This window comes from Rutilus rutilus (assembly GCF_951802725.1).
Source record: "Rutilus rutilus genome assembly, chromosome: 1".
Lineage (NCBI taxonomy): Eukaryota > Metazoa > Chordata > Actinopteri > Cypriniformes > Leuciscidae > Rutilus > Rutilus rutilus.
In genome coordinates this window covers 67,814,864-67,829,683 of record NC_140209.1, presented here as the reverse complement: position 1 = coordinate 67,829,683, position 14,820 = coordinate 67,814,864, and the positions used below count along the sequence as shown (strand labels likewise).

At 35.4% G+C, this 14,820-nt stretch overlaps 1 long non-coding RNA gene across 2 annotated transcripts; it reads right to left on the bottom strand.

The window, feature by feature from the left end:
• Positions 1–209: 209 nt before the first annotated feature.
• On the bottom strand, positions 210–10,566 carry LOC311296495. Of its 2 annotated transcripts, XR_014628603.1 has the most exons (6): positions 10,438–10,566; positions 5,197–5,224; positions 4,806–5,048; positions 4,246–4,407; positions 958–1,052; positions 210–413 (listed from the first exon to the last, which is right to left on the bottom strand). It is a non-coding gene; the product is annotated as an uncharacterized lncRNA (long non-coding RNA). The 2 variants fall into 2 exon arrangements; XR_014628604.1 differs by lacking the exon at positions 958–1,052.
• Between the last annotated feature and the right edge of the window lie 4,254 nt (positions 10,567–14,820).

The following is a 14,820-nucleotide window of genomic DNA, read 5'->3' as shown; positions in this document are numbered from 1 at the left end:
TACTTTTTAAACATAAAATGCAATTTTAACACTTAACAACAAACAGGTAACAGTTAGCACTTAATTAAAGGAATAGTTCACCCAAAAATTTAAATTAGCACATGATTTACTCACCCTCAAGCCATCCTAGGTGTATCTGACATTCTTCTTTCAGATGAATACAATCAGAGTTCTATTAAAAAATGTCCTGGCTCTTCCAAGCTTTATAACGACAGTGAAATGCTGTTTCTTTTTTGAAGTCCATAAAAGTGCAAACGAAATCCCATTCAAAGTCTGCAAGGTTTCGCAGAAGTGAGGACACCTGTAGGCTTACAGTGGTGTTCTTGTTTTGCACAACTTGGCCAGTTTTCTTTGAAGTTACTTGTCCTTTCTTTGTTTTTGATCCACGTTCAGGATTGATGTCAAGAAAGCGTCTAAAAGGCAGAAAAAAACAACAATTAAATATTATTAACTGAGTGTATATATTTTGACAAAGAGAGATAGCACAAAAGCTGACTAAAACTGAACATGAAAAAAAAAAATGCAATGTTGGATGTTGTAAAAAAAAAAAAATGCAATGTTGGATGTTGTGATCAATAACTGATATTTTTTCTGCCCTGGTAAAATACATCAACTCAATGTGTCTGTTTACATGCGCACTGTCAACTAACTAAATTTTTGGAAGTGGGGTTGCCAGATTTAAAGTTTTATTCTACAACTTTTGTCTACTCATCACCCAGCTCATTAACAATATCATGCCCTCATCCGGTGCCATCAGAGTATCAGTGGAAAGGCAGTCTTTAGACTATCCGTTTATATAGAGCACACACTGCCAGAATCCAGCCCAAACCTTTGTGACAGAAATAATTTAACTTAATTGCAAGCCTTGCAATGTTTATTGCATATATGACAACATGATTTACCAGACTAAAATGCATGTTTGCACCCAAAAATTTAAATTCTGTCATTATTACTCACCCTCAAGACTTTTGTTCATCTTCGGGACACAAATGAAGATATTTTTGATGAAATCTGATAGTTTTGTCCTTCCATTGATATCAATATCATTGCAACTGTCAAAGCCCAGAAAAGTGGTAAAAACATTGGTAAATATATAGCTACAGTGGTTCAACCTAAATATTATGAAGCAGGGTTTCTGCACATTTTTTAAAGTCAAATTTAAGGCTTTTTAAGACCTTTTTAAGACCCGAAGAAATCAAAATTAATACCATGCATTAGGGGTGTGCAATATTGACAAAATATGTCTCGATCGATATTTTCAAAGTTTTCTTGATAATAATTAGATAACATTTTACTGATTGTGTTTCTGTGCTTGGTGCCATGGCTTGTTTAGGCCTGTTGACAACTGACTGACAAAGATATTCATATTTTTCATATTCTATGCAGTGGTCAGTTTACAGCAGTGACAGAAATTAACATTTTTTATTAAGGGGTAATATTTGCCACCTTAAATTGATTTCAAGGGGCATTTTCACCTATATACGGACATTTGTAGATGTTTCAACAAGATATCTTTCACATCTACTGCAGTCAGATTCACCCGTGTTCACTCTGAAGGAATCACTCACATGGCTGGGCACTTGTATGACACATCAAGGATGTTACGAGGCTAAAAGCAGGTTTAAAACTTGAAGTCAACAGGGTGCAAATTTTAAAAAGAGGATAACACGGTGTAGGCAACACCGATTTTTGTCGTTGTTCTCTGTATTGACAGCACTCCAAATTTACAAAAAAATGAGCTCAATGTTAAAATTGACCGGAGTTCTCCTTTAAGGTTGCACTAGTTACATGGATTATTTAAACCAGCGGTCCCCAACCTTTTTTGCGCCACGGACCGGTTTAATATCAGACAATATTTCCACGGACCGGCCTTTAAGGTGCGGCGGATAAATACAACAAAATATAAAAAATATATAAAAAACAATTAAATATAGGATAAACGTGAATCCAATGTGTAGGCTTACTTGCAATTTTATTAGTAGGGTACTCGTAATATCGCGTCTAAAGACAACTGAGAAAGCCTGAACACAAACAAAAAGCCCCCCAAAAGAAAAAAATCTCCATGTTTACGGTGCTGATGCGATGTAAGGTGGCGCTGCCAATAAAGCACCTAAAAGCTGTCACAAAGAACCGATTTTAAGAACCAAAATGAATGATTATGAATATGTAAAATATAGCAGGAGACATTTTAATTGTTTAAACAAGTGTTTCCTGTGCAAAGATGAAGTTGACAATGCTGACTCGATCTTCGCAGTATGCCTGAACGCGCCCGAGAGAAATGCACATATACGAATTACATAAGCAGAGAACAGTCAGTTTTCTTTTGTTTTGAATTGTTCTGTTTAAAATTAGACATTTCAAGCTTTCTATGTCTCAGGTCTGTGAGGCAAGTAGGCTACCTTATACGCTGAATTTCGGTTAATTTATGAGATCAGCTCCAGTTCACGCGCCCGCGCCTCCGTGTCCTGATTAAATATTTTCTATTATATTTAGGCCTACTTCTTATTAAATCCTGGCAATTGGGTGATGAAACATTGATTAAAATTAAGATACAATTAATACAAAACGAAATACAATTTAAAGACAGGCTTTTTGCTTTCTGTCTGACTCTGAGGTCTCTGTGAAAGTTTTAAAGCAGTCTTTTTGTGCCGCTTTCAGAGCGCTGCACGTCCGTAAGGGTGAACAGTCCCATCCGAACAATTATTATTATTCTTTTTTTTATATATATATATATTTTTGTGAAATAGGCTACATTTCTAAATTAATGCGACTTATAGTCCAGTGCGACTTAGGCTATATTATGTTTTTTCTTCTTCATGACGCATTTTTTTACTGATGCGACATATACTCCGGAACGATTTATAGTCCGGAAAATACGTTAAGTTATATAGCCTATTCTTTCTGTGAGGCCCGGTACCAAATGTCCCACGGACCGGTACCGGTCCGCGGCCCGGGGGTTGGGGACCTCTGATTTAAACAATGTTTTTACAAGCTTTCTGGGCCTTAAAAGTTGCAAAGACGTTGCTGTCTATGGGTGGTTCAGAAACCTCTCAGATTTCATCAAAAATATCTTAATTTGTGTTCTGAAGATGAACGAAGGTCTTACAGGTTTGGAACGACATGAGGGTGAGTAATTAATGACAGAATTTTCACTAATCCTTCAACTGAAAACAACTTGCACTGACATATCTTAAAATATATGACTGCCACTGTTTTATCTCAAGATGCACACCAGTAATGTTTTTTTTTTTTTGATACATTATTATAAAAGCTGCTTAAATACCCTAATTTTATTAAGGCCTAGACCTGGCTTAAAGGAGAACTCCGGTCAATTTTAACATTGAGCTCATTTTTTTGTACATTTGGAGTGCTGTCAATACAGAGAACAACGACAAAAATCGGTGTTGCCTACACCGAGTTATTCTATTTTTAAAATTTGCACCCTATTGACTTCAATGGGGCAAGTAGTAAGCCTGCTTTTTAGCCTCTTAACATCCTTTAAGTGTCATTACAAGTGCACAGAAAATGTGAGTGATTCCTTCCGAGTGAACACGAGTGGATCTGACTGCAGTAGATGTTAGAGATATTAATAAAAATGAAGTTAATTCAGCCAGCGCTCATACCTTTGTTTACATCCTGTTTTCGGTGGAAGTCCACAGTAGTCGATTGTCGAGTTCACGCGCGTGATCATAGGTACTAAACCTATTCGCGTGAACTCGACAATCGATTACTATGGCCTTCCACCGAAAACAGGATGTAAACAAAGGTATGAGCGCTGGCTGAATTAACTTCATTTTTATTAATATCTCTAACATCTACTGCAGTCAGATCCACCCGTGTTCACTCGGAAGGAATCACTCACATTTTCTGTGCACTTGTAATGACACTTAAAGGATGTTAAGAGGCTAAAAAGCAGGCTTACTACTTGCCCCATTGAAGTCAATAGGGTGCAAATTTTAAAAATAGAATAACTCGGTGTAGGCAACACCGATTTTTGTCGTTGTTCTCTGTATTGACAGCACTCCAAATGTACAAAAAAATGAGCTCAATGTTAAAATTGACCGGAGTTCTCCTTTAAGCTAAGCCCTGTATGGAAACCAGGGCCATATTGTTCATACCAGTAGTCAACATAATAAATACTGTCAAGTCAAGGTTAGTGACACAATTCAGTCTAATTATATATATATATATATATATATATATATATATATATATATATGAATGGCAAATATGCCAATGACTAACCTCTGAACAAACTCAAGGTGCTGCCTCTTCCTGGTACTGCAAGCTGAAGTTATAGGAGGAGGAAAACAGTGCTGCCAGGCCAGTGATGAAGAGGCTGTGATCCTTCACACACACCTTGACCTTCCAAACTTAATATCCAGCACTGGTTGCTTAGAGATTGACCTGTAATGGAATAAAAAATAAATAAAAAAAAGAATAAATAAATAATATTAATAATTAAAATAACTACTGTGGATTCCACTGTGGTTCAATGTAGTTGTCTATTCATAGTTCTATGAATTAAATTGTTCAACTAAAAATTTAAAATGGTTAGAATGCTAAAATGCACTGGCAAATAATTTTGTTTGTTTTAAGCATAAACTCACTTAATTTTGACTTATTCTTTCAGAAAACAAGACAATTTTTACGTGTCTATTAAATGCTTCTTCGTGTAAGAATTGTAGATATCTGGACTGGAAACAAAATAAAAACACTAATTAAGAAAAACATATTTTGCAGTGGGGTGAGTAAATGATGGCTTTTCATTTTAGGTTTCATCTACCCCTTTAATGTTTACATACCAGGAAATAAGTCGTGGACTTTCTGGCAAATGTAGATTGCTGGACATCAGCGATGCAAATTCCTGAAACAATTTTTAAAAAGGACAGCACAACCTTGATCAACAGAACCAAAACATAAAACATATTACAAATTAATGAGATTTGCTGAATAATCTCTACTTATCTGCTTGAAGGATAACACCGTCTAACTTCTTTGAATTAGGGAGTTGTAGGACCATGGGATGGCAATCAGGAATAGGCCTACTACATTTGAAAACAGCATTAGGAACATGGATTTTCATGTGCTAGCAAAATTCTGACAACGATTCAAAAGCACGATCACAGAACTGACAGAATAAATTTTTTTTTTACCACATAGACTATAACTGTAACACTACTTAAAAGCACTTACATTAACAATGGCCATCAGATTACAAAGCCTAAAACGAAAAAAATATATATCAAATGCACGTCATGCAAATACCCATATGGAAAAGGTTTGCTAAAAACTCCTGTGATTCTTATATGTTCCAACAGAATATTGTAAGGGACATATATGCTGCAAAAACCACATATATAAATTGTATAATATTAGTGTATTTTTAATCATATTATGTCATATATGTCCTACATACAACTGAAGCCATATAGATTTTCATGATGTAAAAACATAGGAAAATAATGCTAATTTAATATGAATGTCCAACATGGATGTGTATAAAACAAAGTGCAGTTTACCAATCAGTATAAGGCTGTACTTCACTCATGCTTGCTCTTATCTTGTCCTAACTTAAGTCAAGCCCTATGCCTGTAGTCAATCATGGTTACTGTATATACTGTATAATCAGCCTTAGATGAAACACAACATTTAAACTTCGCACACAAGCACACATTTATTAGAGTGTGTTCTACAAGATACAGTTGCATATTTCACATATAAATAGTTTTCATTTTAAATCCTGCATCACCTGTTTTCATTTTCATTTGTGAAAATTTCTCTAAACATTATCACAGTGTACTATGGTATACAACATGCAGTTCTATTCTTAACATAACTTTCCTAAATGTCGAAGTGATTCTTATGGGTAAAATAAAAAATAAATTCAAAAAAAAAATAATTCAGTGGCTTAGTAAATATCACAGCAATAATTAACTTTATTCACTTAAAAAAAATCTCTGAATATCATTTACTTGAGTTGAACATACCGAAATAGGCTAATTGACTAAAACTCCAACAATTAATTTTGTCTGAAATTTACAGTTATATTTAAGTTTGAAGTTTTTCACTAAAATAATTTAGTATTTGACTAACCAATTATTTATTTAAAATACACTGAGCTAATATATTTGTGAAATTTCCATCACCATATTTGAGAATGGATAATTAAAATGATCTGTTTCAAGAACCACAAATATTACTTAAATAAAATCAATATTATTAATATTTAACACGCATAAGAAATTAAGTTTACTCAATAGGCCTATTAAAACAATGCGCGCACCTCCTCCCTCCCCCCTCCCCCCTCCACTCTGACGTGACGACAGCTCAGCGGTTGAGTGAGCGCGCGCTGTTTGAATTCTCTTCAGTCTTCAGAGCAGTTCTCCTCCTCTCTTCTCAGCGGCGCAGAATTGGTGCATTTCCTCTGTGAAATTCAGGTGTGTGCATGTTTTATTTGATCTGTATAATCATTAATGTGCTTTAAATCATTTTATTTAATGCGAAAGAACATACAGAGACGCAATGTTACTCACCGAGTGTCGGCTCGCGTCTGCCTTTTCGCATGATTGTAACGCCTTGCATAAACACACGACTATATTCCTAAAGATAATGAATATAACTAATTTGGATGATAAAATGTCCTCAGAACTGTGCACTATTTGTTTATTGGCAGGTTATGGAGTCAGTCGCGTCGCAGCATCTTTCGGCTGTGAGTGACGCAGGACGGCGGTGTAAAGTTAGAGGCTCCCCCGCAGAGGCGAGTCCATCTCCGGCTGGAGAAACAGCGCTGATCCGGTGGATACTGGATAACAGACCGGTTGATTACACTTGAATTACTTGAATGATTAGGCCTAAATGTTTAATTTTTACTTAGAAAATGTTTCTTACATGAGTTTAAATATTGTATACGTGTTAAAAAGATTATAAAATATGCTGTATTGCTGTAGGCTACTCATTGACAATAAAGGCCAATCTCATGTAGTTATACTGGTGGTTGTATGGAATATTTTTTACAGAGGTTTAGAGGAAATAAAAAAGTTAATATTACTGGCATATAAACACAGTTAATATTACTCATAAATAATTGTTTTTAAATGTTCTCCCCAAATTTTTTCTACTCAATTTTATTTGTTAATGTACCAAATGCAGTTACTCAGATCTATTTAATTAGTTTTACGTACATTTACTCAGTTAATACAGTGTATGTAATTTATTTCACTGCTTAAAAATCTAATCAATATTCTAAGTGTAAAAATGTTTCACCAAAAAAAAAACGAGTAAATAATATTAAACGTTTTTTGAGTGAATCACCACCAGAGTTCATATACAAAAGCATATTCCTGCCAATTTTCAACATTTTAATCACTGTTCTAGAAACATATTTGACTCAACTTTGTTCATTTGCAATAATATGTTATGATTTGTTCACAAACAACAGGCCCAGACAGTTCACAATTAATGTAAATGCACGGTCTTACAATGTCATTGCTTTATAACTGCTCTTTCAAATCCTGTAGGAAAATTAACAGTCTTCATAAAGGTCAGTGATATTCTGACAGCTAGTAATCCTCGAACCGGCTTCTGCACTGTGTACAATTTAAAGGGATACTCCACTTTAAAATGAAAATTCTGTCATCATATATTCACCCTCATGTTGTTTCAATCCTGTATGAATTTCTTCTGCTGAACAGAAAGGAAGATATTTAGAAGAATATCAGTAACCAGACAGTTTCTGGTCCCGCTGACTTCCATAGTAGGAAAAAAAGTCAATGAGACCAGAAACTGTCTGGTTACTGATATTCTTCTAAATATCTTCCTTTCTGTTCAGCAGAAGAAATTCATACAGGATTGAAACAACATGAGGGTGAATATATGATGACAGAATTTTCATTTTAAAGTGGAGTATCCCTTTAAAAATTTGCCAACTGCATATAAGTGAATCAGATGAAATCTGTATGAAACACATAAACAAATTACACAAAATGTGTATAAATTCTATATGACTTTAATTTGACTAGCATATGATTCAATATAAGAACTTTAAATGATTTATATATGAATTTTATATGAGTTTTATATATTTCTACTAATACCATACACATTTGCATACTTTTGTCATGTAAAACTCATATAAGTCTTTTAACAGTATTCATATATAACGCAAAAATCCCCTACAAGTTGTATGTGTGCTATTTAGTATGAAAGTCTGATTTTGTATAGGACATATATTGGTCTTATATGAAACACAGAAGGTAATTCTGTCTGATTTAAGTAAGGAAGATATATGGTTGCTGTATATGAACCATGCAGGTTTTTTTCATATGGGTAGCATGGTAAAGGTTGCCTATTATATGAAATGTCGAAGTTAACGTTACTTGGTAAACAGGTGGAACAGAGTCAGTGAATTGCTTGCGCGGCCACGCAGTAAACCACGTTCGCAAAATCAAACCAAATACGTGGAAACAATGTAGAAATGCGAACGCAAAAAAAATAAAAATAAATAACTTATATATGGCTTACCGTATCACTCAGTTGAACAATTCTCCATCTTCTCAAACTCTAAATCCCACTTATCGTCACGCGCAGGTTAGATTATTCAATGACAAATTCTTCCATCCGTCTTCAGGTAGCTGCTACCGTTAACGTCGTCCATTTTCTGCTGCGTCACAGGCAACTAATGTTTGAAACACGAACCGAACCGAACCTCAAAAAAGCTTTAAAATTGCTCACAGATTCGCAGACATTGTTTATCTTGATAACAGGAATGATTATTTGTTCAGTTGAATCCCGCTGACAAAACGAGTTTGCCTGTTGTAGCTGCCTAACGTTACTGTCTGCTGCTGCTCGCATGACGCGTCACATTTGAACTGAATTGAGCGCGAAAGAAATCAATCTCACAATGCAATGCCTTTTCAGTCAGTATGACGGTATGATCCTATATAACGAATTTATCAGGACGAAAACAGAAATGTGCTGTATATTTACAGCTGTTCTGTAAAAGATACAGCTTAATACTGTATTATGGAAATACAGTACAATTCTGTAAGAAATTCGTTGTAAATTTACAGTAAAGGGTTACAGTGTATGTTTACATACATTTATTAAATATGTTGAAAACAAATATGTATGTCACATATTTATAATTAATGTTGTCCATATATGCGAGAAACCAATACTATACTGTAATATATGCAGATATATGGTATCATATATGGATGAACTCAAATATTTTCTTCACATGTTTGGACACATAAATGTTCATATATGTTGCAGGCATATATTGTGTTCTCAGATAAGTCAAATATATGTATAGATATATGTTGCAGTCATATATTGTGTTCTCAGATAAGTCAAATATATGTATAGATATATGTTGCACTCATATATTGTGTTCTCAGATAAGTCAAATATATGTATAGATATATGTTGCACTCATATATTGTGTTCTCAGATAAGTCAAATATATGTATAGATATATGTTGCAGGCATATATTGTGTTCTCAGATAAGTCGAATATATGTATAGATATATGTTGCAGTCATATATTGTGTTCTCAGATAAGTCGAATATATGTATAGATATATGTTGCAGGCATATATTGTGTTCTCAGATAAGTCAAATATATAGAGATATATGTTGCAGTCATATATTGTGTTCTCAGATAAGTCAAATATATGTATAGATATATGTTGCAGTCATATATTGTGTTCTCAGATAAGTCAAATATATGTATAGATATATGTTGCAGTCATATATTGTGTTCTCATATAAGTCAAATATATGTATAGATATATGTCATGCTATTTAAAATATAAGTACATATATGGCCATATATTACATTTTTGTATGGGAACACAGAAAACATGCACAAAACACAATTGAATTTTGACACATTTTATTTAAATGGCATTTAATTCATTTTAACTTAACGTCAACCGTTTTTCTGCAGTTAATAGTATGTTTGTAGAGCAACATGTCCGCCATGTCGGCGTTTAAACACTGATTCACCTTCACTTTAATGACACTGCTGAACTCTTGCAGGTGTTTTTCCACAATCCGTTTAGTCGTCTCGCATTAATAGCAAATATGATGTTACTTTTAATGTTTATCCTGCGACCACACTTTCTTTCCCCAGTCTCACTGCGTCACTCAACACACATTACAATATTATAAAAAAATAATTAAATACGTATTTAAAGTCAACCGAAGATTTCAACATTAAACTAATATTCTCCTGTTAAAGAAAAAAGTAAGTGTAAGTTTTTTCTGCCATTTTATGAGTGTTACAGTTGACGTGTCGTGAAGTAGGACTAGATAACGAAAGTAACCTTAAACACTTATCATGTGTTTGAGTTTGAGTTCGAGTTCGTCAAGGTCTGTTGAGACACAAATACTCTATTGATATTACAGCTATGAACAGTTTAACGAACTTACTGTCACATGTGAAGAGATTGCTGATTTTCTATCTTCCGAAATGGCGTTTTTACAGTCATCGACTGCTTTCGATTTCACCATAAGACAGGTAAATGTCACAGGTAAACATCCAGCAGCTCCTCCTCGAATGGATTCTTTTCTCACTTCCGGGTTTGAAACGAGGAAATAAATTACAGCTGTGCCATATAAATGCGAGACCATATTAAAAGAAAATGCGTCCACAATTTGTATTAGGCTATAAAAAATAGAAAAGTAAAAGAAAAATTGGGGATTCATTTGTTTGGACATGTTAAATGGAAATATTGGACATTTTAATGGAAATACAAAAAAAAAAAAAAGCTACAATTTAGAATTTTGCTAATTACCAAACTACTACTTTTGAACATTCTGTTGATTAACTTTGCAACTCCATATCAGTCATTAGATTAGATATTAGTAGACAGTCTGCTTAATATCTTCTAACACTTTATTGTGATGGTCCTCCAACAGACATTCTACTGAATATAGGCTTTGTAAAAATAAAAGGGAATAAATAAAAAGAGTCAAAAAAAGTCTCTTATTCTCTAGCGTCTTCTGTCAACAAAACCATAAAGTTTGGTATTAGTAAACATGCATTTGATATTGTTCATGTTAAAATTGTAAACCTTCATGTATGGATGTAATAGCCTTGAAATCCAGACCTAAATCTGAAAGATTAATGGTCTGGCGTCGACTAATGAAAATCGTCCAGCTCGAGGGGCGGCACCAAGCATGCGTTTGAAAATCTCACTGCACGCAATTGGATAACACTACGACCAATCACAACAAGTTATCGCTTAGCTTCCAGCGGAGCAAACTGGTAGATTCAGGGGGGCAGGGTTTCATAAAATATTGAAGCTTTTCCAGGCGCTGCCATTGATTAGCAGACCATCACCTGCTGTTAGCATTCCATTGACTCCCATTCATTTTGGCGTCACTTTGACAGCGAATAACTTTACATCTGAGGCGTTTAAAGATTCCATTTGTCCATTATTTATTTCTAAAGAAACACGAAAATGTATAAAAGGCTCCATTACCTTGTGTCTTACGTTATGGCCCTGTAGAAGCAGTTTTTGTAAAAATAGGCTAATGATTGCGTCATAACCACGCGACTCTCTATCGCACAGTAGAGAGATAACCGTATGGATAGGAGGAGAAGCTTGCGGGCAATCGGGGGGACGTGGAGGCAAAATGACAAAGTAATTAATCAGAATACTTAGCAAAAGTTGGTCCTGCTCCTAGCTCATGGACTCTCCGTCTATCTCTCCGACTATCTCTCCGTCTCTGCAAGTTTCGGAAGGGAATGATTCAGATTTCTCTTGGCACAGCTACTAGAAGACAGACAGGTTGCTCACGTCACATCTACGTCGTCCAGCTCAGTTTGAGTCTGCGGAGTACGCTCAGCCATCAGGAAGTGAGTGCTTCTAATTGACTTCACTTTTCTCCGTTGAATCCAATGGGGTTGCTGTGTCCAGTTTATATACTGTCTATGGGTAGATTAGACTCTTGCCGTATCCGGTCGGCAAAACAGCAAAAACGTCCTTCTTGCAAAGGAACGATTTGAGCGCCGTCTTCTGTTCCTCTTTTAGAGAAAAAGTCTAAATCTTTCATTGTAGCGGCCAAAGCCGTTTCAAACAAATGGTGTTCATCCATAGCCATCTTGCAATGTTTACTAATGACTTCGACGTCACAGCGCTGTCGTCATCTCGCCTCTGGCCCGCCTATATCAGATAACCCGATGTGATTGGTGCAGCTCAAATAGAGGGACATATTTAATGAGCATCATTACTCAACACCAGAGTAACTCACTGAGCAAATTCAACTTGTGCTCTCGCAAGAACTCTGGATTACCAGGGTATGGATGTAATACCCTGCCTCTCAATGTCCATACTATCCATCCTAAACAGTAGGCCTATGTGAGATTAAAATAAATGTGTCCCAAAACATAGCATGTTGAAAAGAGTATGCCAGAATTCCCCGGATGGTCTACTATTTCTGGTGGATTTTCGAAGTGTGGATCCATGCACATTCTGAAGGCTAATATTACCCACAACCCCACTGTGCACTATTGTGGCTGGAGAAGCAAAGATCAAAGCAAAAGCAAAGACATAACATCAAATTTAACACATTTAAGACATTTGGACATTTAAAATAAAATGTCCAAAGAAGGGGAATAAAAGTGTCAAAAAAAAAAATCAAATGGTACTTGAACTTGGTCAAATGACGTCCAGCTCCTCCTCTCAGGACGTCTAATGGGGTGGTGCAGGTGTCGTGCCAAGGTACTTACCCCTGAAAGGAAATGTATGCCCGGTTGCGGGAGTGGGAACTTTGGCAACTGTTTTTGACATGCTGTTTACATACCAAGTATAATTTTATTAGTCAAGTCAAGTCATCTTCATTTATACAGCGCTTTTAACAGTGTAGATTGTTTCAAAGCAGCTTTACAGAGATAAACATAAAATTTAACGCATTAATCAATCAATTATTTTAATCTGCAATTATTGTATTATTAATCAATATATTGTAAGCTATTTTTCAAGCAAAATAAAAAAGATAAGAAGACACAAACTTGGAAGGTGTGATGTAAAACAACAAGATGTAATGAATAAATTCCTCCAGAACAATAATGTACAGAAAACTAAGTAGTACAAGCAGTACACAGGAAGGCTACTTTTCATTTACACATGTGGCTGATGCTGTGCCTCTCTCAACCACAAACGCCATCTTTCATTAGTTTTTTGCACTCTTCTCTTTAACTTTCGGCAGTCTATAGAACTCGAAATGTGTTTTTCTCTGTGCGACCGATTAGTACAGACCAAAACACAACCATTTTTCAGCAGAAATAATCAGCCAAATTTGCAAGTCTGTTAAGTTCAGTGGCATTCTTCACGTTCAGTGCCTCCAAAATGGCCGACTTCCAGATTGATGACGTGTAGTGAAAACCCTCTATATTGATAAACACACTGCCAGCCAAATTCATGTGTGAATTTTCTTTGGCATCCAAAATGCCAAAGAACAAAGACAGAAAGTTACAACAAATAGCCCAGAACTCGTCGCTTAATCTTTCAAAGACGGCTGACTTTGTGGCCGAGGAGATGAAATCTCTATCTGCAAGGTCAAGACTAACAAGGTATCGCAGATTGAGCAGGTGCTCCGGATGGTTCAAGGCAAGTGCGATCAAGCCGAGATCTACAGTAGGAGATGGAATTTGAGGCTAAACAACTTCAGAGAAACAGATGGAGAAAATATCAGTCAAAGTGCTCGAAATCCTAAAAATGCTGACTCCAGACGAGGTTGATGACATCCGTTCAGAGAGAAAGTCTGGAAAGCCACATGGGATCATCCTGCACTCAGTGAAAGAGGTGTTCGCCTGGCAGAGAACCTGACTTTTGAAAGACCACAGAGGAAGCTTCTATGGCCATGGGTAAAGGTGGCGGGAGAAGAGGGGAAGAGAGCTTACTTTCGTGGAGCAGATGCCTTTATTGATGGAGAAAAGCTGTCTGTTGACGACTATCAAGATGAATATTAACTGAGAAGGAGGTATTGACTATGCTGGATAGGCAGTCGAACTGAAATCATGTGCTCAGTCTTCAGGCCATATAACTTTCGTCCAGGTGATGCGACTCCTCGAAGTTTGGAGTAGATCAATACCGACTGGTTTGTGAATTTTCGTTGTTTCAGGGTTCTTTATATAACATCGTTCTGACATCCAAATAAGATTATTCTATGTCTGATTTTGTTTTTAGTTGAAAACAATTTTTTTTGTGTGTAATTCACTCTATTCATACTCGAAGCCAGGGGGCGCCCTCGCACAGAAAGTACAAAGAAGACTCATAAAAGGTATTTTCATAAGAATAAAGTATTTCGCTAATCCCAGCTATATTGCTAATCGAAATAGCTTTTATTACAGTAGAATACTACAAAATAATGTATTTCTTACCTTAATCTGTATAAGAAGTCTCATATGAGTAACTATTATTAGCATTTTAGTCTCCTCTCAACAAAATCACATGGCATGGTCTAAAAAAGTTTTAGAGTAATCCTCAGATTTGAAATAAAATATGATCAGAACAACATTAAGCTATACTTATTTTATTTTATCATATTTTATCTCATAAATATTCTTGTTGGAACCCAAAACACAGCAAAGTGTAAAAACAGAACTCCAAATTTGAACAGAAGCTTTATTTTTTCTTCAAATGTTGTTTTATATTTTATTATGTGTGTTATTCTTAATGAAGAAAAGAAATTAAACATGGAAATATTTAAGCTGTTATTTTAGTAGTTTCTTAATCCCAAATATGCTTGAACTTTAAATAACAGTGAATGAACTAAGCGGTAGAGCCGGCAGCAAAGAAACTCAGG